General features: G+C 42.9%; 1 long non-coding RNA gene across 1 annotated transcript; it reads right to left on the minus strand.

Annotated features, from left to right (window-relative positions):
• Positions 1–22,333: 22,333 nt before the first annotated feature.
• LOC123487868 lies at positions 22,334–23,001 on the minus strand. Its single transcript, XR_006659881.1, has 3 exons — positions 22,905–23,001; positions 22,672–22,750; positions 22,334–22,579 (listed from the first exon to the last, which is right to left on the minus strand). It is a non-coding gene; the product is annotated as an uncharacterized LOC123487868 (long non-coding RNA).
• Positions 23,002–23,214: the final 213 nt, after the last annotated feature.

The raw sequence follows: 23,214 nt of genomic DNA on the forward strand, positions 1-23,214 counted from the left end.
TGAGGTAGGAGAAAGAGAGAGGTGAAAACAGTGGAGTGAGACAGAACGAGAGAGAAAGTGAATTGTGAGAAGAGAGAGATGAAAACAGTGGAGTGAGTCGAGAGCGAAAGAGAGAGAGAGCTGTGGAAAGAGAGAGAAAGAGTGAAAACAGTGGAGTAAGAGAGAGAGAAGAAAGAGAGAGAGAACTGTCCACAATGTTACTAGGAACAAAGATTTGTGTTCCTAGGTTAGGCCCTATAATATGGAATACATTAAATAGAGTGGTTAGAATATATAAAGGGTAACAGTTTCTGTGAAGTACATCCAGTCGTCTGAAAAAGTTTGGGCACCCCTCTGAGGCTGCATAATAATTTACTCTGTCGTCACAGAAAATGATCACAGTGGCAGGCCATTCATTTTCTAATAAAAGCTGAGTAATGGGCTATTGTCCAGAGACAAAGATTTTTGTGTAGCAATATTAAGTTGTATGAAATTAAATCAGATGTGAAAAATAGGCTATGCCTCAGCCCAATAAGGGAATGTCCTCTTGGTGTAACGGTCAAGCTGTTGCTTTCTCCCGCGGTAGACCTGGTTCATATCCCGTCGGTTACATTAAGCAGTCTATTCTCTGAAAATAGTCCAGACAGCATGTACCCAACAGTGAGGTCGTGGGATTGGAGAGAGTCCCCTCTACCTCTCTCTGTCTCCCTCCCAGTATCATTTCTTACTCGGCAGGATCCGTCCACGTTATCGGAGGGCTCTGGCGCGGGAGTCGCCGACCCGCAGTTCAATGTCAGTCCGCTTAGCGAGGGTGCGTCCCGCGCGCCCCCCATGTCTTCTTTTTTCATTTTCATATTTTTGAAAAAATAATTTTTTCTTTTTTTTTCTGCTTCAAAGTAGATTAAGTGAAGCTTCACCTCCATTCAGGCAGTTATCACACCCCCCACCCGGATTCGACCCACTGGTCATTTAAAGACGTGTTTGGCTACGGGCACGTGGTCAAAGTTATCGCGTTCACCTGGTAGTCGTCTTTTTTTCATTTTCATATTCATGAAAAAAAATATTTTTATTTTTTGGTAGTCATTTAGCAGACACTCTTATCCAGAGCGACTTACAGTTAGGTGATGCATATTTTCTTCATATTTTTTTTTTTTTTTTATATATATATATTTTTTCTAGCTTTATAAAAAAACAAACGGATAAAAATCTGGTTTTCCTATTTGAAAAAAAGTTGAAGGCATAACTGTGGATCACTGTGGTGTAGTTTTCCAGCATTGCAACACAAATCGATTTGTATTACAAGTGAATAGGTGTGTCTGTGTGAGGTGTGTGTAAGTGAACCTGTCCTACATCACCTGGTATACTCGTTCGTGCAGCTGGGTAAACACCTCCGAGTATCATTTCTTACTCGGCAGGATCCGTCCCACGTTTTGGAGGGCTACCGCGCGGGGAAGTCGCCCGACCCGCGTTCAATGCCGTCCGCTTAGGTGCGTCCCGCCGCCCCATGTCTTCTTTTTTCATTTTCTTATTTTTTGAAAAAATAATTTTTCATATTTTTTTCTGCTTCAAAGTAGATTAAGTGTAGCTTCACCTCCCATTCAGGCAGTTATCACACCCCCCACCCGGATTCGACCCCACTGGTCATTTAAAGACGTGTTTGGCTACGGGCACGTGGTAAGTTATGCGTTCACCTGGTAGTCGTCTTTTTTCATTTTCATATTTATGAAAAAAATTATTTTTTATTTTGGTAGTCATTTAGCAGACACTCTTATCCAGAGCGACTTACAGTTAGTGATGCATATTTTCTTCATATTTTTTATTTTTTTATATATTTTTTTCTAGCTTTATAAAAAACAAACGGATAAAAACCTGGTTTTCCTATTTGAAAAAAGTTGAAGGCAACGTGGATCTACTGTGGTGTAGTTCTTCCCAGCATTGCAACCAAATCAGATTTGTATTACATATTGCCTGGAGTGATTTAAAAAGGAAAGAAAGCTCTAATCTTTACCCAAATGGTCTCAAATTATAGGCCTGATCACCCCGGACCAATGCCTGTTGGTAATTTCGTAGAACCAAGCAACTCAAGTAGCTATTCAACCTCAAAACTACCTGGTTTTGCTATACATTCAAAACAGCAGTATAATGTGAATTTTTTTATGGGCATTTAAAAATGACAGAAAATCTTTTCAAAATGGTCTCAAATGAGCTGTACTCTCAGGCCCATGGGAGAAAGGGTTTTACTAGGCAGGGAGTGTAGAACAAGATGCATGGAGCTCCAGAGGTCACAAGGTCAATGTGGGCCTGCATGGATGTCAGCAGGGCATGAGGGAGAAGGCCCAAGTGTAGGGTGTGTCTGTGTGAGTGTGTGTGTGAGTGAACCTGTCCTACATCACCTGGTATACTCGCTGGGTAAACACCTCCCGAGTATCATTTCTTACTCGGCAGGATCCGTCCACGTTTTCGGAGGGCTCTGGCAAGCGGAAGCCGACCCGCGTTCAATGTGCGGTCCGGCTTAGCGAGTGTCGTCCCGCACGCCCCCATGTCTTCTTTTTTCATTTTCATATTTTGAAAAAATAATTTTCATATTTTTTTTTCTGCTTCAAAGTAGATTAAGTGAAGCTTCACGTCCCATTCAGGCAGTTATCCACACCCCCCACCCGGATTCGACCCCACTGGTCATTTAAAGACGTGTTTGGCTACGGGCACGTGGTAAGTCGTTCACCTGGTAGTCGTCTTTTTTTCATTTTCATATTTATGAAAAATATATATATATATATATTTTTGTAGTCATTTATGGACACTCTTATCCAGAGCCACTTACAGTTAGGTGATGCATATTTTCTTCATATTTTTATTTTTTTATATATTTTTTTTCTAGCTTTATAAAAAAAAAAAACGGATAAAACCTGGTTTTCCTAATATGTACGGGTTCTGAGGAGGTTACCTAATCACACATGTGACATTTTGGAAGGATGTGACCTTTTTAACCCTTCAAAACAGCACCTATGACCACAATGTAAGGCACTTCCGGTTGTCACAGGAAGCTGTAATTAACCACATATCCTCATTGGGACAAGCTCTTACAGAATCCTGAGTTTCCGTCAATCCGGTGAAAAACTAAACTTTTACAGAGGGTTGAATGTAGGCGTTTTCACTATCTGCTGGTGGATACATCTAAACCATGTTTAGGGTCAATCTTCCCACTTCCGGTTGCTCCAGGAAGCTTAAACTCAACACAGGTAATCCTTATAGTGGCCTGATGGGTTGACAAAGACAGTTTGATATGGCAATATAAACCCACATAGGCATCAAGTTGAGTTAGGGCAGCAGGCAATGTATTTCTATATCCCCTGTGGAGGCTGGCCACTCTCTCCCCCTTTCTCCTAGCCTGCTGCACCTCACATGACATTTTGGAAGGATTTAACCTATTTGAAAAAAGTTGAAAGGCACGTGTAGTTCTTCCCCAGCATTGCAACCAAATCAGATTTGTATTACATATTGCCTGGAGTGATTTAAAAAAGGAAAGAAAGCTCTAATCTTTACCCAAATGGTCTCAAATTATAGGCCTGATCACCCCTGGACCAATGCCTGTTGGTAATTTCAGTAGAACCAAGCAACTCAAGTAGCTATTCAACCTCAAAACTACCTGGTTTGCTAGACATTCAAAACAGCAGTATAATGTGACATTTTTGTGGGCATTTAAAAATGACAGGAAAATATTTTCCAAATGGTCTCAAATGAGCTGTACTCTCAGGCCCATGGGAGAAAGGGGTTTTGCTGGGCAGGGAGTGTGAGAACAAGATGCATGAGCTCCAGAGGGTCACAAGGTCAATGTGGGCCTGCATGGATGTCAGCAGGGCATGAGGGAGAAGGCCCAAGTGAATAGGTGTGTCTGTGTGAGTGTGTGTGTGAGTGAACCTGTCCTCCATCACCTGGTATACTCGGCAGCTAGGTAAACACCTCCCCGAGTATCATTTCTTACTCGGCAGGATCCGTCCACGTTTCGGAGGGCTCCTAGCGGGAGTCGCCGAACCGCGTTCAATGTGCCGGTCCGCTTAAGCGAGTGCGTCCCGCACGCCCCCCATATCTTCTTTTTTCATTTTCATATTTTTGAAAAAATAATTTTTCATATTTTTTTTTCTGCTTCAAAGTAGATTAAGTGAAGCTTCACCTCCATTCAGGCAGTTATCACACCCCCCCCACCCGGATTCGACCCACTGGTCATTTAAAGGCGTGTTTGGCTCACGTGGCACGTGGTAAGTTATCGTTCACCTGGTAGAGTCGTCTTTTTTCATTTTCATATTTCGGAAAAAATATATATATATATATATATATTTTGGTAGTCATTTGCAGACACTCTTATCCAGAGCGACTTACAGTTAGTGATGCATATTTTCTTCATATTTTTTATTTTTTATATATTTTTTTCTAGCTTTATAAAAAAAAAAGCGGATAAAAACCTGGTTTTCTAATATGTACTTGGGTTCATGAGGGTTACCGCCCCTAATCACACATGTGACATTTTGGAAGGATGTGACCCTTTTTTAACCCCCCTTCAAAACAGCACCTATGACCACAATGTAAGGCACTTCCGGTTGTCACAGGAAGCTGTAATTAAACACATATCCTCATTGGGACAAGCTCTTACAGAATCCTGAGTTTCACGTCAATCCGTGAAAAACTAAACTTTTACAGAGGGTTGAATGTAGCGTTTTCACTATCTGCTGGTGGATACATCTAAACCATGTTTAGGGTCAATCTTCCCACTTCCGGTTGCTCCAGGAAGCTTAAACTCAACACAGGTAATCCTTATAGTGGCCTGATGGGTTGACAAAGAAAACAGTTTGATATGGCAATATAAACCCACATAGGCATCAAGTTGAAGTTAGGGCAGCAGGCAATGTATTTCTATATCCCCCTGTGGAGGCTGGCCACTCTCTCCCCCCTTTCTCTAGCCTGCTGCACCTCTATGACATTTTGGAAGGATTTAACCTATTTGAAAAAGTTGAAAGGCAACGTGTAGTTCTTCCCAGCATTGCAACCAAATCAGATTTGTATTACATATTGCCTGGAGTGATTTAAAAGGAAAGAAAGCTCTAATCTTTACCCAAATGGTCTCAAATTATAGGCCTGATCACCCTGGACCAATGCCTGTTGGTAATTTCAGTAGAACCAAGCAACTCAAGTAGCTATTCAACCTCAAAACTACCTGGTTTTGCTATACATTCAAACCAGCAGTATAATGTGACATTTTTTGTGGGCATTTAAAAATGACAGAAAATCTTTTCCAAAATGGTCTCAAATGAGCTGTACTCTCAGGCCCATGGGAGAAAGGGTTTTACTAGGCAGGGAGTGTAGAACAAGATGCATGGAGCTCCAGAGGTCACAAGGTCAATGTGGGCCTGCATGGATGTCAGCAGGGCATGAGGGAGAAGGCCCAAGTGAATAGGTGTGTCTGTGTGAGTGTGTGTGTGAGTGAACCTGTCCTACATCACCTGGTATACTCGGCAGCTGGGTAAACACCTCCGAGTATCATTTCTTACTTCGACAGGATCCGTCCACGTTTCGGAGGGCTCCTGGCAAGCGGGGAGTCGCCGACCAAGCGTTCAATGTGCCGGTCCGCTTAGCGAAAAGTCGTCCCCGCACGCCCCCCATGTCTTCTTTTTTTCATTTTCATATTTTTGAAAAAATAATTTTTCATATTTTTTTTCTGCTTCAAAGTAGATTAAGTGAAGCTTCACATCCATTCAGGCAGTTATCACACCCCCCACCCCGGATTCGACCCCACTGGTCATTTAAAGACGTGTTTGGCTACGGGCACGTGGTAAGTTATGCGTTCACCTGGTAGTCGTCTTTTTTTCATTTTCATATTTATGAAAAAAATTATTTTTTATTTTTTGGTAGTCATTTAGCAGACACTCTTATCCAGAGCGACTTACAGTTAGTGATGCATATTTTCTTCATATTTTTATTTTTTTATATATATTTTTCTAGCTTTATAAAAAAACTAACGGATAAAAACCTGGTTTTCCTATTTGAAAAAAGTTGAAAGGCAACGTGGATCTACTGTGGTGTAGTTCTTCCCAGCATTGCAACCAAATCAGATTTGTATTACATATTGCCTGGAGTGATTTAAAAGGAAAGAAAGCTCTAATCTTTACCCAAATGGTCTCAAATTATAGGCCTGATCACCCTGGACCAATGCCTGTTGGTAATTTCAGTAGAACCAAGCAACTCAAGTAGCTATTCAACCTCAAAACTACCTGGTTTTGCTATACATTCAAAACAGCAGTATAATGTGAATTTTTTTTATGGGCATTTAAAAATGACAGAAAATCTTTTCCAAAATGGTCTCAAATGAGCTGTACTCTCAGGCCCATGGGAGAAAGGGGTTTTACTAGGCAGGAGTGTAGAACAAGATGCATGGAGCTCAGAGGTCACAAGGTCAATGTGGGCCTGCATGGATGTCAGCAGGGCATGAGGGAGAAGGCCCAAGTGAATAGGTGTGTCTGTGTGAGTGTGTGTGTGAGTGAACCTGTCCTACATCACCTGGTATACTCGGCAGCTGGGTAAACACCTCCCGAGTATCATTTCTTACTCGGCAGGATCCGTCCCACGTTTGGAGGGGCTCCTGGCAAGGGGAGTCGCCGACCCGCGTTCAATGTGCCCGGTCCCTTAGGAAAGTCGTCCCTGCAGCCCCATGTCTTCTTTTTTTTCATTTTCATATTTTTGAAAAAATAATTTTTTCATATTTTTTTCTGCTTCAAAGTAGATTAAGTGAAGCTTCACCTCCATTCAGGCAGTTATCACACCCCCACCCGGATTCGACCCCACTGGTCATTTAAAGACGTGTTTGGCTACGGGCACGTGGTAAGTTATGCGTTCACCTGGTAGTCGTCTTTTTTTCATTTTCATATTTATGAAAAAAAAATATTTTTTATTTTTTTTGGTAGTCATTTAGCAGACACTCTTATCCAGAGCGACTTACAGTTAGTGATGCATATTTTCTTCATATTTTTTTATTTTTTTTATATATATTTTTCTAGCTTTATAAAAAAACAAAACGGATAAAAACCTGGTTTTCCTATTTGAAAAAGTTGAAAGGCAACGTGGATCTATTGTGGTGTAGTTCTTCCCAGCATTGCAACCAAATCAGATTTGTATTACATATTGCCTGGAGTGATTTAAAAAGGAAAGAAAGCTCTAATCTTTACCCAAATGGTCTCAAATTATAGGCCTGATCACCCTGGACCAATGCCTGTTGGTAATTTCAGTAGAACCAAGCAACTCAAGTAGCTATTCAACCTCAAAACTACCTGGTTTTGCTATACATTCAAAACAGCAGTATAATGTGAATTTTTTTTATGGGCATTTAAAAATGACAGAAAATATTGTTGGGTCCAAAAAATAAAGTTTAATTTGATAACTTGCAATCAGACTTCTTAACTCACTGTAATTCCCCCTCAACACACAACCAGTGACTTTTTATATATATATATATATATATATATATATATATATATATATATATATATATATATATATATATATATATAGACAGACAGACAGACAGACAGACAGACAGACAGACAGATAGTGTGTATATACACACAAACTATGTCTAGTAACTGCTTTTAACCTGTGATGTACATAATTAACTGATGTTATTACGTTTTAAAGCCTTTTTCTATTACATTTGTGAGAGGGATGCAACATCATTTTGTTCTGCTGTGCACTTAGCAATAAAGTTAATCTTCAATAACAACTAGGCCTCTTCTAGAAATTGACCTGGTGGACACCTGAATAATTATTACAAACTGTGTAGTACTTTCCTGCATTATTATCAACGTCTGATTGTGTCTTCTCTTTCCTTTTAAAATACTAAAACAAATATAATTGTGACGGCTCTATGATAATCACTCACTTTGATGACCAGACACATTTAGGCTTTTAAACTGTTGTAAGTGAACTATTCATCTTTCTAACAACATCTTTATCAGCCAATAGTAAATATAGTTATTTACCTGATTGTTAGGATGCTGTCTGTGAACCTCTGGACAAGTGCTTTAATGAAGACAGGGTCGATGTTCCTCTTCTGCAGCTGGCTGAAAAGCATGTCCACATTTGGCATGATCTTGTGGAACAGTGCCAGGAAAAAACAGAAAGCCTCGTCTTCGAGCATCCTCACAAAGCCCCCCGCCTCTCTGACAGTCGGGGCATCAAAGTTCCCAGAGTCTCTGATGGTCTGGAAACACGTTAGGAGGTCATCCCTGTACTCGTACACAGTGTTTACAGCGCGACTGTGGACGATCGATGTAGCGTATCACAAGCACCAACTGGCAGTGGGTGGAAACGTCAGTCGTCTCGTCAGCTTGAATGGCGATAAAATCAGCACTCTTTACTTCCTCCAGGATGTAATCCTTAAGCACTGACAGCATACAGTCCAACAGCTCGTTCTGTATCGTCTTTGACGTGCCCTTAAAAACGGTAGCTGTCTTCAGGTGCTCCTCCAGCACACTGTCGAGGGAGGCAACAAAATCCACTAAGCCCCGGAAAATGCCGGGGTTGTCCGAGGAGTCAGTCTCCTCGTGCCCACGCAAGGCCAACTCAAAAGCCCCACAGAACTTCACACAATCGATAATTTTGGATAGAATGTGCCTGTTTTTATCCACCTCCCTCATTGTGTTTCCTCACCGCAATCCTGTGGCCGTCATCCAGCTGCGTAGCAATGTTCACCCTTCCTAATACAGCTAGCTTTACAGAGTTGTCCATGTGTGCCCTGGTGTTCTCATGTTTCTTTACCTTCTCTGACAGGTGCTTCATATCCCTCACTCCGGTACCTGTCCATGCTGAATCTGACCCCGTTGTTTTAAAAAGCAAGCACGGAAAGCAAAATAAAGCATTAGCATCAGTGCACCCAGCTAGCCAAGCCTTCCTGGTGTACCAGCTACGGGAGAAGCCGCGCATATACTGCTTCCCTTTCTCGCTAGCCTGCTGTCTGATTGAGAGGTCAGGTTGATCTGGGCCCAGCTCTTTCACCCGAACTTTCTCTGACAAAGTTCTCCTCTCAAACGGATCTTGGAGGAGAGATTTCACCGAGTTAGGGTTGGGTCTTGGAGGAGTAACGTTTGCGCTCGCCATTGTCGTCTAGTAAAAATGGCGCCACTGGAGCCCGGTCCTTATTTTATCAGGGGCGAGCTTGGGGCGATAAAATAATCGCCCTCCTTGGATTCGATTTAAGATTTTATGTCATACATTCATATCTTAAATTAGCAATTGGCTTAACTGCTACGTAGACCCGCCTCCTCGGGGCACTTTCTGTATCGCCCAGAGCTGACGAGGCGTTTGACAGGCAGAGGAAAGGTTGCGAATATGATTTTCTATCATATCTTACACATATTACTGTGTGCATTCCATATTTCAAACACACAAATATTGACATACTGATGTTTTTATTATTATTATTATTATTTTTATTTATTTTTTATTTTATTTTTTTAAATAATTTTATTTAAGGGGGCGGCGCCCTAGCGCCCTCTATCGGCCAGCCGCCACTGCTTATAACCTATTTTAGTCTTAACTCTAACCCCTAACCCTAATTCTAGGGTAGGGTAGCCTAGAACACGTTTAGAAACTATTTTAGTAATACTTTTATGTTAGTAAATACCTTTATAGTACTAAAAAGCATTTATTGTTATTTTTTAAATAAAACCTATGTAACCTTTATTAGTCATTTTATTATATGTATTATTGCAAGGCAGAACACTTGATAAACAACACATTTGTTTTATTTTTTAAATGTGGTTTGAACTGGGTGTGACCTAGTAACCTCTATGTGAAAGTCCAGCAATTGGCATGTCATAGGTGGGGCAGGTTTGAGACTGATCTCCGGAATTAATAAGAAAAATACACTTTATTTCTCAGCTGCCTCACCAATGTCTTTACGTGAATAATTAACTTTTAATTGCTAAATATTTCCAATAGATGGCTGCATAAGACCACAAAGCATCAGTTATAGGCTACAAGCATAAAATAGCATGCAACCAAAGACTATGTCCTATGATTTTCTAAAAAGGTCACTAATTACTTTACAGTTAGCTATATATCTCGTATTAGGCCTGTGTTGCTTTTGGGAGATTAACAAAATATTAACTCTAGCAGGTATTGAACCCTGGCCAAATAATCACTAGTCAGATGCGCTAACCTCAACCCTAGTAAACATGCATTATGACATCATCTTAATATCTCATATATTCCAGCCCACCAATAAATCATGCAACCATCGCGGTTAGAAAATGTACCTCAACATGCCCCTTGCTTGTGCTAGAAGGCAGAGTGCTCGCTGTCGCTGACGGCACAAGCTTTTTGCGGGGCTTGTTGAGTTGGCTACTTGTTCGAGAAGGCAGAGTGGCTCTGTGCTGGTTGATGAATTTGACAATGAATGTACTAGAAAAATACATTTTTGTCCACCAGAGGTGACTGAATTAATGTTCGCGCTTTTTGATAATCGTTATAGTAATGAGGTATAATTTTAAGACATGAGCATAAAAACAGGTAATAATAAACATGAATCATCATTATATTACTTCACAGTAATGTGTTTTCAGTCCTTCCTCTTGCGTTAGCAGTGTGGAAAGGGACAGTAAAAAGCTCGGGCAGGAGTTTTCCTGTGAGGGGGAGTAATGATGTAAATTTGGGCAGCGTATTGCTGGTAGTTAAAACGTCAGAAAAAAAAACATGTACTCCTGGAACTCTGAGGTTGTCCCATTGTTTCCTTTAGGGGAAATATAGGTATGTCTCTTTATTTCACAAAATATCTCACAATGGTATATTTCAAGTCAGACTCCATTTTAATCAGGATAATCTCCTCTTTCTAATGACATCAGGTTGGGCAGTGTACTCTGCTGTCATCGATCGCTACACCAGAAATAGTCAGAAGTTTAAAAAAAAGTCCTACTTCCTGGTAATGCAGATATAAGCACACTTGGCACCATCGAGGTGTGGATGTTTACTTTCTACACCAGTTGTTATTTATTACTTATTTTTTTCTGTTTCGTCCTAAGAACAGATTGTAGTGGTAAAATAAAAAGGTAGACATTTTTTGGTGCCATTTAGGGAAAATTGAATTCTAAGGATCATTCCAGTCAGAAGAGGCTCAGTGATGGTTCGCTTCAATTCATTTGCTTTGGCCTCAGGCTAGTGTTCCAGCTCAGCCAATGTTCTTTGGCCGTTTTACAGCCTTCAGTGAATTTTGACTTGTTCTGTTGTCCAGCCTACTAGGACTCAGGGGGCAGAGGCTGGGAGGAGAGTAGAGCAGGGTCAAGTGGTGGTGGTACCAGGAAGGAGGAGTGTAGAGCAGGGTCAAGTGGTGGTGGTACCAGGAAGGAGGAGAGTAGAGCAGGGTCAAGTGGTGGTGGTACCAGGAAGGAGGAGAGTAGAGCAGGGTCAAGTGGTGGTGGTACCAGGAAGGAGGAGAGTAGAGCAGGGTCAAGTGGTGGTGCTACCAGGAGGGAGGAGAGTAGAGCAGGGTCAAGTGGTGGTGGTACCAGGAAGGAGGAGAGTAGAGCAGGGTCAAGTGGTGGTGCGCAGGCCGTGGAGAAAGCGGTGGTGAGGAGGGTTGCAGCTGGGCTACATGAGCTGAGGCAGGTTTCTGTAGTAACAGAGACTCCGGTGGGCGAAGGCTTGGTGGGCTCATCCCAGGAAATATTGCCTGTCATTGGGGAAGAGGCTCTGATCAGGGGGGAAGTGCAGGGGGGCAGAGACTGGGGAGGAGGAGGACGGTACCGTGCCAATGGAGGAAGAGGAAGAGGGGGGAGGTGAGTCTGCGGGAGCGGAGGACAAGGCGTCTCGTTTTCAGACGGCTCATTGGATCCAGAGCTGACAGCCAGTCAGGCTGAGGGCCCAGTATATACGCTGAGAGAACTTTCTAGGTTCCTGATGGAGACTAAAGGGGAAAAAGAAGGTTCTGCTGGAGTCTTATTTTATTGATCCTGGAAGGTTTGTAAGGTCAGTACAACACGTGATGAAGAATGAGGGGTTTAGTGTCCTCTCACCCAGGAAGCGGTATAGGCTGAGAAAATGGGTCATGGGTTCTTAAGGGCATGTCTTCAGAATCTGCTTAAATGGATGGTTTTTTTCTGGCATGGCGGCTTTATGGGCTTCTCTACTGGTTTCTGATTGTGGTGATTTCCCTCCCACCTCTTATGGAGATTTCACGGTTAGACTTCCTTAACATGAACGGGCGGCAGAGACTGGGGAATAAGTCAAACAAAAACATTTAAACGTGATTTTTTAGCAAGAGACACACAGTGATGTGATTAATGAAGTGTATTGGGGGTCTGGTGGAAGGGGGCGCAGGTGCTGAGCCATGGCACAAATCTTAGTGCAGGGGTAGCAAAAGAGGTGTGTAAGGGTAGGTTGTTAGTGGTTAGAGCCAAAATCAGTGACCTTGTCTTTGCTTTCCAAAATGTGTCTGCACCTAGTACAGGGCTCAGTTCTCTGTTTTACCAGGGCCCAGGCAGGTGTCCTATTGGAAATTCCATGGAAAGCTCTTCCAAGATGTCACTTTTTGCTCAAGCTTCCAAGGCTTTTGGGAGAGGTGGGGACAGCAGAAGGGGGAGTTTGAGTCTCTCAGTCAGTGGTGGGACGTAGGGAAAGCACAGATTCAGGTTTTCAGTCAGCAGTATACATATTTTTCCTCTTCAGAGGCCAGGAGAGTACTGGGGGAGCTTGAGCGGTGTATAAGTGAGGTGGAGGCTGAGCTGGTGGGGCAAGGTAGGGTGGGGCTACAAGATAATCTATCTGAACTACTCAGGGACCTAGTGGCTTTCATTTCAGAAAAAGCAAAAGGATCACTTGTAAGAGCTAGTTTTTCCATGTTGAGGGAGATTGATGCTCCCAGTTCTTTTGGGTTGGAGAAACAGAGTGGGGAAACCAAGAAAATCCATTGTTTACGTTGGTCTGATGGGTGGGTAACTTCTGTTGTGGGGAGATGAGGGAGCCTGATGGGTGGGTAACTTCTGTTGTGGGGAGATGAGGGAGCCTGATGGGTGGGTAACTTCTGTTGTGGGGAGAGGAGGGAGCCTGATGGGTGGGTAACTTCTGTTGTGGGGGAGATGAGGGAGCCTGATGGGTGGGTAACTTCTGTTGTGGGGAGATGAGGGAGCCTGATGGGTGGGTAACTTCTGTTGTGGGGAGATGAGGGAGCCTGATGGGTGGGTAACTTCTGTTGTGGGGAGATGAGGGAGCCTGATGGGTGGGTAACTTCTGTTGGGGGGGAGATGAGGGAGCCTGATGGGTGGGTAACTTCTGTTGTGGGGAGATGAGGGAGCCTGATGGGTGGGTAACTTCTGTTGTGGGGGAGATGAGGGAGCCTGATGGGTGGGTAACTTCTGTTGTGGGGAGAGGAGGGAGCCTGATGGGTGGGTAACTTCTGTTGTGAGGAGATGAGGGAGCCTGATGGGTGGGTAACTTCTGTTGTGGGGGAGATGAGGGAGCCTGATGGGTGGGTAACTTCTGTTGTGGGGGAGATGAGGGAGCCTGATGGGTGGGTAACTTCTGTTGTGGGGAGATGAGGGAGCCTGATGGGTGGGTAACTTCTGTTGTGGGGAGATGAGGGAGCCTGATGGGTGGGTAACTTCTGTTGTGGGGGAGATGAGGGAGCCTGATGGGTGGGTAACTTCTGTTGTGAGGAGATGAGGGAGCCTGATGGGTGGGTAACTTCTGTTGTGGGGAGAGGAGGGAGCCTGATGGGTGGGTAACTTCTGTTGTGGGGGAGATGAGGGAGCCTGATGGGTGGGTAACTTCTGTTGTGGGGAGATGAGGCTGCGGCTGTGGAGTTGTTCTCTGATTTATAGAGGGCATAACTCTGTGATCCTGGGTGTTCTCAGGTTCTGCTCACAGACCTTTCCAAACTCTCTCTGTCACAGATAAATCAAATAGATATTTCCCTGGCCTTTCACAAACTCTCAGCTGCTGTCTCTCAGACGGTCTGCCTCTGATTTTTTTTTAAACGGTCTGGGGAATTATTTTACAGGATGTGTGTTGTGTGAGTGCGTCGGGGTGGGGGAGCTGTCGCTAAGCTGTAGACGGGAGGCTTTGACTCTCCTGCCCAAAATAGGGATTTGAGTGACATAAAGAACTGGAGGCCTGTGGCATTGCTCTGTTTGGACTATAAGGTCTTTACCAAGGTCCTCGCTAACAGACTGAAGTCCCACCTGGACTCTATTGTACAGAAGGACCAAACGTACTGTGTACCAGGACGCTCAAACACAAACAATCTGTTCATAATCAGGAGAAAGCCTTTGATAGGGTGGACCATGAATATCTGTTCAATGTGTTGTTTTGGTTGTGGGGAGAATTTTGTGGCCTGTGTTCAAATGTTAAATAAATAAATATACATAATATGCCATTTAGCAGACGCTTTTATCCAAAGCGACTTACAGTCATGCGTGCATACATTTTTGTGTATGGGTGGTCCCGGGGATCGAACCCACTACCCTGGCGTTACAAGCGCCGTGCTCTACCAGCTGAGCTACAGAGGACCACGTAATGTCGCGGTAGTATGCTGGGGCTTCATGTATGGTCAAGGTGTGGGGAGGGCTCAGTAGGCCAGTCTGGGTAGGGAGGGGCATTCACCAGGGATGCCCTCTGTCAGGGCAGCTATACACTCTTGTTATTGAGCCCTTTCTGGGCCTGCTACGCAGGAGGCTACAGGGAGTGTGGGAGCCAGGCATAGGGTTGGGGACAGGCATAGCAGTGGCAGCATACGCTGATGACGTCTGTGTTGGTTAGGGATGAGCAGAACCTACAGGCCCTGGAGAATAGTTTGAGGGTGTACGAGGGGGTGTCTTCTGCTTAGGGAAACTGGGGCAAGAGTGAGGCTCTGTTATGTGGGGCATGGAGGGACAGGGCACCTCCGCAGCTTCCAGGCGTTCTGCTTGTGGACCTGCAGCACTAGTTAGTAAACATTTTATGGTCAGGGTGGCAGCGTTCTGACTCCCTCAGTGTCAAGGTTAAACACATCTGGAGCTTAGTGGGAGTGAAGGGGCATCAGTGGCAGGGGGTTGTGGGGGCTGAGAGCATGGCAGGGTATAGGTGGAGGGTGCTCTATAAGCTCCCAGTGCTGGAAAGGTCAGGGGTCGTCCAGTGGAGGGTATTACATGGAGCCCTGGACACCAATAGCTGGTTGGCTCGGGTTGACCTGGGAGTTGGGGAGGGGTGTCCGTTTTCTGCAATGACAGACTGTTCATCATGTTTTTTCTGTGTTGCCAGGGTAATGCCATTACTGTTGACGCCTTAGGGTTGAGTTTGAGTTGTACAAAATGATCAACAGTGTGGAGATGTTTCAGGAGGTATGAGGGCTCAGGGGGGCTGTCTGTACGGCTGGAGAGGAGGGGTTGGATGGACGGTTGGAATGTGGTGCTGGTTGGTGTATTGTACTGTGGTGTTGGGTACTGGATAATGTGATTGTGTGGAGGTTGTGGTGGCACACAATGTGCTTTTAGGGGTGGGGGTGTTAGTGTAATGAGGATGGCTCATTAAAGTAAGACAAGTCTCTCTCTCTCTCTCTCTCTCTTAACAGCGCTCTGCACAGGCAGCAGTGGAGGACAGTGATAAGATCTTTACTGAGCTGATCCGCTCCATTGAGAGAAGGCGCTCTGAGGTGAAGGAGCTGATCAGAGCCCAAGAGAAGGCTCAAGTGAGTCAAGCTGATGGACTCCTGGAGCAACTGGAGCAGGAGATAGCTGAGCTGAGGAAGAGAAGCACTGAGCTGGAGCAGCTCTCACACACAGAGGATCACATCCATTTCCTCCAGGTAAATAAACTGCCTTGATACATGTGATATGAAATTAAAACTCTCAATCATTTGGTTCTGCTCCCTCTCACTCTCTCTCTCTCTCTCTCCCCCCAGAGTTATCAGTCTCTCTCTGGTACCAGTGTATCTTCAGACTTACCCAGCATCGTTGTCTGTCCTCTTCAGTACTTTGGAGATGTGAGTAAGACTGTGTCTGAACTGAGAGAGAAACTAGAAGACGTCCTTATAGGAGAATGGACCAAGATCTCCACTACAGGTGTGTTGAAAATAATAAGAACATCAACTTTAGACCATTGAAAGTTCCCTACTAGTCATATACATGTGGAATATGGTATGATGATAACATTCCCTCTCTCTGTGAATGTGTTTGTGTGTCTGTAGTGAATATAGTGGAGGTTGTACTGCCTCCAGAGCCCAAGACCAGAGAACAGTTCTTACAATGTGAGTCTCTTTATTCTGAAGTAACTAACAGTCTCTTTTTACTGACACTCCTAACAATCCCTCTAGAAATATATAGCAATAGTAGATCTAATCAAAGACTGGGTATCTATCTGACTCCTCATATTTCTCTGATTTGATCTCTGCTGTGCTCTAATCAAAGACAGGGTAGATACAGTATCTGACTTCACTTATTGTTCTAACTCCCCTCATTGGTCTCTGCTCTGCTCTTCTCCCAGATTCCTGTCAGCTCACACTGGACCCAAACACAGCAGGCACACTCCTCTCTCTGTCTGAAGGGAACAGAAAGGTGACCTATACAAACCAAGTCCAACCATATCCTGATCATCCAGACAGATTCACCAACACCTACCAGGTTCTGTGTAGAGAGGGTCTGTCTGGACGCTGTTACTGGGAGGTGGAGTGGAGTGGGGGGTGGGTTTTTACAGCAGTCTCATATAAAGACATCAGCAGAACAGGGACAGATGGTGGATTTGGAAACAATAACAAGTCCTGGAGGTTAGTGTGCTCTAGTGATGGTTATTTGTTCAGACACAATAATGTTGTGACTAAAGTATCAGGCCCTCAGTCCTCCAGAGTAGGAGTGGACCTGGATCACAAGGCAGGTACTCTGTCCTTCTACAGTGTCTCTGACACAATGACCCTCCTCCACAGAGTCCAGACCACATTCACTCAGCCCCTCTATCCTGGGTTTAATATCTGTGGTACTGCTGAGCTGGTTAAACTGTAGTAGGGTCCAAATAGATACTAGTCATGCTGGTGTAGTCTATAGCTGAGCTGGTTAAACTGTAGTAGGGTCCACATAGATACTAGTCATGCTGGTGTAGTCTATAGCTGAGCTGGTTAAACTGTAGTAGGGTCCACATAGATACTAGTCATGCTGGTGTAGTCTATAGCTGAGCTGGTTAAACTGTAGTAGGGTCCACATAGATACTAGTCATGCTGGTGTAGTCTATAGCTGAGCTGGTTAAACTGTAGTAGGGTCCACATAGATACTAGTCATGCTGGTGTAGTCTATAGCTGAGCTGGTTAAACTGTAGTAGGGTCCACATAGATACTAGTCATGCTGGTGTAGTCTATAGCTGAGCTGGTTAAACTGTAGTAGGGTCCACATAGATACTAGTCATGCTGGAGTAGTCTATAGCTGAGCTGGTTAAACTGTAGTAGGGTCCACATAGATACTAGTCATGCTGGTGTAGTCTATAGCTGAGCTGGTTAAACTGTAGTAGGGTCCACATAGATACTAGTCATGCTGGTGTAGTCTATAGCTGAGCTGGTTAAACTGTAGTAGGGTCCACATAGATACTAGTCATGCTGGTGGTGATGGTCCCCAGATGTGATGATTCATTCTGCTCTGTTTTTATGTACAATGATTTGATTGATTTGATCTTCAGAAGATGTTATGAATTACAATTCAATGCATTCATATTATTTGTAAGTGCAATGTTTTAATCTTATATATTCACATTAATCATGATGTATGCTGTTAATGTATGTTTGTTGTCATTCAGAACCATTGAAATGTTTTCTCAATTGGTTCTCTGTCTCAATGTCATTTTCCTCAGTATCATGGAACAGGTAGTGTTACTTACTTGCTAATTGAACTATATGGGCCGGTTTCCCGGACACAGATGAAGCCTAGTCCTAGACTAAAAAGCATGTTCAATGGAGATGTCCGGGAAACCGGCCCTAAGTTTGGCATCTTTTATTCTCCCATACTGCTCAGTCAAGCAACATTAAACCTGTCCAGCAGGTGGTGCTATTAACCAAACAATAAAAACAGCAGATATCTTGACTTGCCACTCAGTATATCAGTAATGTTCAGAATTGTACTTTAATATCATTGGAGATTGATGGTCTTTTTAATCCACTACCCAGAGTCAGGAACAGATGAAGTTAGGTCTGCTACTGTTCAGTTATTAAATATGATTCATGGTGATGGGAAATAAAAAATACATCTAGTAGTAGTTTTCCTTTGCTATTTATTCCAAGGTGTGTCTTTAACTTGTAAATGGATTGTGTTGAAGCTGGCATGTGGTGTGGATGATAGAATAGAGTGAATAGAGGAGAGAAGAGAGGAGGAGAGGAGAACATAATATAGAAGACAGATAAGATAGAGAGACAATTCATACCCAGGGGAGTTACTGACTCTGGCCCAAATGACACCCTGTTCCCTACGTAGTGCACTAGGCTACTTCTGACCAGATCTAAAGTAGTGCACTACATAGGGGAATAGGGTGGAGATTTGCTCACTGTCATTAGAATGAAGATTTCCATACAGGAGTTACTGTCTCTGTCCCAAATCTCTCCCTGTTCCCTACGTAGTGCACTAGGCTTCTTCTGACCAGATCTAAAGTAGTCTTCTAGATTTTACATGTTTTCTCCCTGTCGTTAGAAAATGACAATATGGTAATGACTTTAGTGGTTTCCTCCCCCTTTGTTTTTATTGGTTGTGTGTTATGTGTGTTGTTGTGTTAGGTTTTCCCCCTGTGTTCCTAATGGAAAATCCATTAACAATGAATCACAAACAAATTATATTCCAGTTGTGTTTAGACAACTTCATGGCTGACATCCCCCAGTTCTGTTAAGACCCATTGAACTGGGTCACATTCTAAATGGTCACTTGTATTGATAGTCCATACTGGGCCTAACTGGGGTTAACCATACTGGAGGGTTTCTTTCTGCACACATATTCCCTCATCTCCAGAACTTTACCTGATGTCCTCTCTCTCTCTCTCTCTCTCTCTCTCTCTCTCTCTCTCTTTGTCTCTGTCTCTGTCTCTGTCTCTGTCTCTGTCTCTGTCTCTGTCTCTGTCTCTGTCTCTCTCTCTCTCTCTCTCTCTCTCCCATCAAACCGTATAGAAAGCAGCCAACCTCAATATGGTTCCATTCCTGTAGTTATCAGGACACATGAGGTGTGGAACTATTATCTCCTTTCTAAGTGTGAACTTGTCCACTTCCCTTCATGGATTTAAAAGGAAATGACTGGTATATGTAAACTCCCTCTACCCCATGCCAACACCAATCCAATGCTGTACAATTAATTCCATAGCTTAACAACATACATCACTCACACACACACTCACACAGACACACCTATTCACTTGGGCCTTCTCCCTCATGCCCTGCTGACATCCATGCAGGCCCACATTGACCTTGTGACCTCTGGAGCTCCATGCATCTTGTTCTACACTCCCTGCCTAGTAAAACCCTTTCTCCCATGGGCCTGAGAGTACAGCTCATTGGAGACCATTTTGGAAAAGATTTTCTGTCATTTTTAAATGCCCACAAAAAAATTCACATTATACTGCTGTTTTGAATGTATAGCAAAACCAGGTAGTTTTGAGGTTGAATAGCTACTTGAGTTGCTTGGTTCTACTGAAATTACCAACAGGCATTGGTCCAGGGTGATCAGGCCTATAATTTGAGACCATTTGGGTAAGGATTAGAGCTTTCTTTCCTTTTTAAATCACTCCAGGCAATATGTAATACAAATCTGATTTGGTTGCAATGCTGGGAAGAACTACACCACAGTAGATCCACGTTGCCTTTCAACTTTTTTCAAATAGGTTAAATCCTTCCAAAATGTCATATGAGGTGCATTAGGCTAGGAGAAAGGGGGGGAGAGAGTGGCCAGCCTCCACAGGGGATATAGAAATACATTGCCTGCTGCCCTAACTTCAACTTGATGCCTATGTGGGTTTATATTGCCATATCAAACTGTCTTCTTTGTCAACCCATCAGGCCACTATAAGGATTACCTGTGTTGAGTTTAAGCTTCCTGGAGCAACCGGAAGTGGGAAGATTGACCCTAAACATGGTTTAGATGTATCCACCAGCAGAGAGTGAAAACGCTACATTCAACCCTCTGTAAAAAGTTTAGTTTTTCACGGATTGACCTGAAACTCAGGATTCTGTAAGAGCTTGTCCCAATGAGGATATGTGTTTAATTGCAGCTTCCTGTGACAACCGGAAGTGCCTTACATTGTGGTCATAGGTGCTGTTTCGAAGGGTTAAAAAGGTCACATCCTTCCAAAATGTCACATGTGTGATTAGGCAACCCTCATGAACCCGTACATATTAGAAAACCAGGTTTTTATCCGTTTGTTTTTTTATAAAGCTAGAAAAAAATATATATAGAAAAAAATAAAAAATATGAAGAAAATATGCATCACTAACTGTAAGTTGCTCTGGATAAGAGTGTCTGCTAAATGACTACCAAAAAAATATATATATATATTTTTTCATAAATATGAAAATGAAAAAAAAGACGACTACCAGGTGAACGCATAACTTACCACGTGCCCGTAGCCAAACACGTCTTTAAATGACCAGTGGGGTCGAATCCGGGTGGGGGGGTGTGATAACTGCCTGAATGGAGGTGAAGCTTCACTTAATCTACTTTGAAGCAGAAAAAAAAATATGTAAAATTATTTTTTCAAAAATATGAAAATGAAAAAAAAGAAGACATGGGGGCGTGCGGGACGCACTCGCTAAGCGGACCGGCACATTGAACGCGGGTCGGCGACTCCCCGCTTGCCAGGAGCCCTCCGATAACGTGGACGGATCCTGCCGAGTAAGAAATGATACTCGGGAGGTGTTTACCCAGCTGACAGAGAGAGGGAGAGGGGACTCTCTCCAATCCCACTGACCTCACTGTTGGGTACATGCTGTCTGGACATTAAAACAGACCCAGTTGCTAGGTCAACCAAGCATAGACAGATAAGATAGAGAGACAATTCATACCCAGGGGAGTTACTGACTCTGGCCCAAATGACACCCTGTTCCCTACGTAGTGCACTAGGCTACTTCTGATCAGATCTAAAGTAGTGCACTACATAGGGAATAGGGTGGAGATTTGCTCACTGTCATTAGAATGAAGATTTCCATACAGGAGTTACTGTCTCTGTCCCAAATCTCTCCCTGTTCCCTACGTAGTGCACTAGGCTTCTTCTGACCAGATCTAAAGTAGTCTTCTAGATTTTACATGTTTTCTCCCTGTCGTTAGAAAATGACAATATGGTAATGACTTTAGTGGTTTCCTCCCCCTTTGTTTTTATTGGTTGTGTGTTATGTGTGTTGTTGTGTTAGGTTTTTCCCCTGTGTTCCTAATGGAAAATCCATTAACAATGAATCACAAACAAATTATATTCCAGTTGTGTTTAGACAACTTCATGACTGACATCCCCCAGTTCTGTTAAGACCCATTGAACTGGGTCACATTCTAAATGGTCACTTGTATTGATAGTCCATACTGGGCCTAACTGGGGTTAACCATACTGGAGGGTTTCTTTCACACATATTCCCTCATCTCCAGAACTTTACCTGATGTTCTTATCCAGAGCAACTTACCGTTAGTGCATATATATATATATGACTGTATGTCGCTTTGGATAAAACCAGTGTGATTGAAATAAATACCTGGATACTGGACAGTGCAGGTGAAGTTTCCTAGATTCCTGTTTCTTGTAATGGAATCAGGTATCAATTAATTATGAATATAAATAAACAAGTAAACAACAATGAATGGCAAATGCATTCACATTTTATTTGAATAAAGTGCAAACAACACTTTAGGTTGAATTAACAGGAAGTTAAAATTGTCTGATCTCATTTTCAATATTCAATACATTTTCAATAAAAGTACAGTAAGTGCAACCAACATTTCAACAGTAGGTTTACCTATGCTACTTCTGCTTTTTTTTTTCAACATAAAAATATTACAATATTAATATCAAAAATAAAGTGCAACCAACATCTCTTCAGGTTGAATTAACAGTAGGTTTACCTGCTACTTCTGCTTTTGTTTTTCAACATTACAATACAAATACAGTATTAATATCAAAAATAAAGTGCAAACAACATTTCTTCAGGTTGAATGAGCAGTGGATGAACCTGCTACTACTCTCATTTTAATAAACAAACAATATTCAACAAAAGATCAAGTGTAACCTACTAGGCTACTCTTCAATGACTACAGATTTTTTTTCAAAAATATAAACTGATCAACATGATCTGGCCGCAGAACACTTCTCTGTGCGTTCACTATGTCGCCAGCAGTACTAAAAACTTGTTCTGCTGGCACACTGGTGCCTGGAATGCACAGGTACCGTTTAGCAAGGGTGGAAAGTACAGGTAGCTCTTTCTCCTGAGATCTCCACCACTTCATGGCATTTTCAGTCAAAGGCAACGCATCTTTTGCTCGGTACCTTAACACCTCTGCTCTGGCTGTCTCGCTTGTGGATTTTCTTTCTCTTTGGGTGAAGGAATCGCCAAACAGCGCATCTAAGGCTTTCTTCTTACAAGGAGGTGACTCATTTGGAGCTACAATATAATACATATATTTCAAAATATAGTCATGTTTCTCATTAATACAAAACAACAACAATCTTTTATTGGTATCACATGAAACACACCTGTGGTCTCTTCATTGAATCCTGACAGCTTTGTGCTTGAGCTTCCCTCGTCTTCCTCCTGATTTCCCATTGCTTGCATCTATTGATGTAAGAATGTGTGAACTGTTCAAATTTCTGCTCTGTAATACTGCACACATAAATTTAGAGGAAGATAAAGAACAGATGAGATTTGAGAGAGGACAAATGAAAGGGGAGAAGAGAAAAGAGCAGAGGAAAGAGGAGAGAAGAGTTACCTGGTGGGACACTTCTGCCTCAAAAACCAGTTTTGTGTAGACCTGTTCTCTGTCCTCTTTTTCCAGGTAGGGCAGTTCTTTAAATCGCGGGTCCAACGCTGATACTGTTTAAAGAACAAGAATATTGCATTCATTGCATTATTAAATTAAGTTGACCTGAAATTGCAAGTGATGACCACCTCCTCATACACAAAATAATCAGAAGATTAAACTTTAGTATGTTTAAAAGAAATGTGGCACAGTGATGATGTAAAGCCACCATGAACTAAGAATTGTATTGCAGATATCTTGTTTACTTTTCCATATGAAA

This window comes from Coregonus clupeaformis, unplaced genomic scaffold (genome assembly GCF_020615455.1).
Source record: "Coregonus clupeaformis isolate EN_2021a unplaced genomic scaffold, ASM2061545v1 scaf1841, whole genome shotgun sequence".
Taxonomy (NCBI): domain Eukaryota; kingdom Metazoa; phylum Chordata; class Actinopteri; order Salmoniformes; family Salmonidae; genus Coregonus; species Coregonus clupeaformis.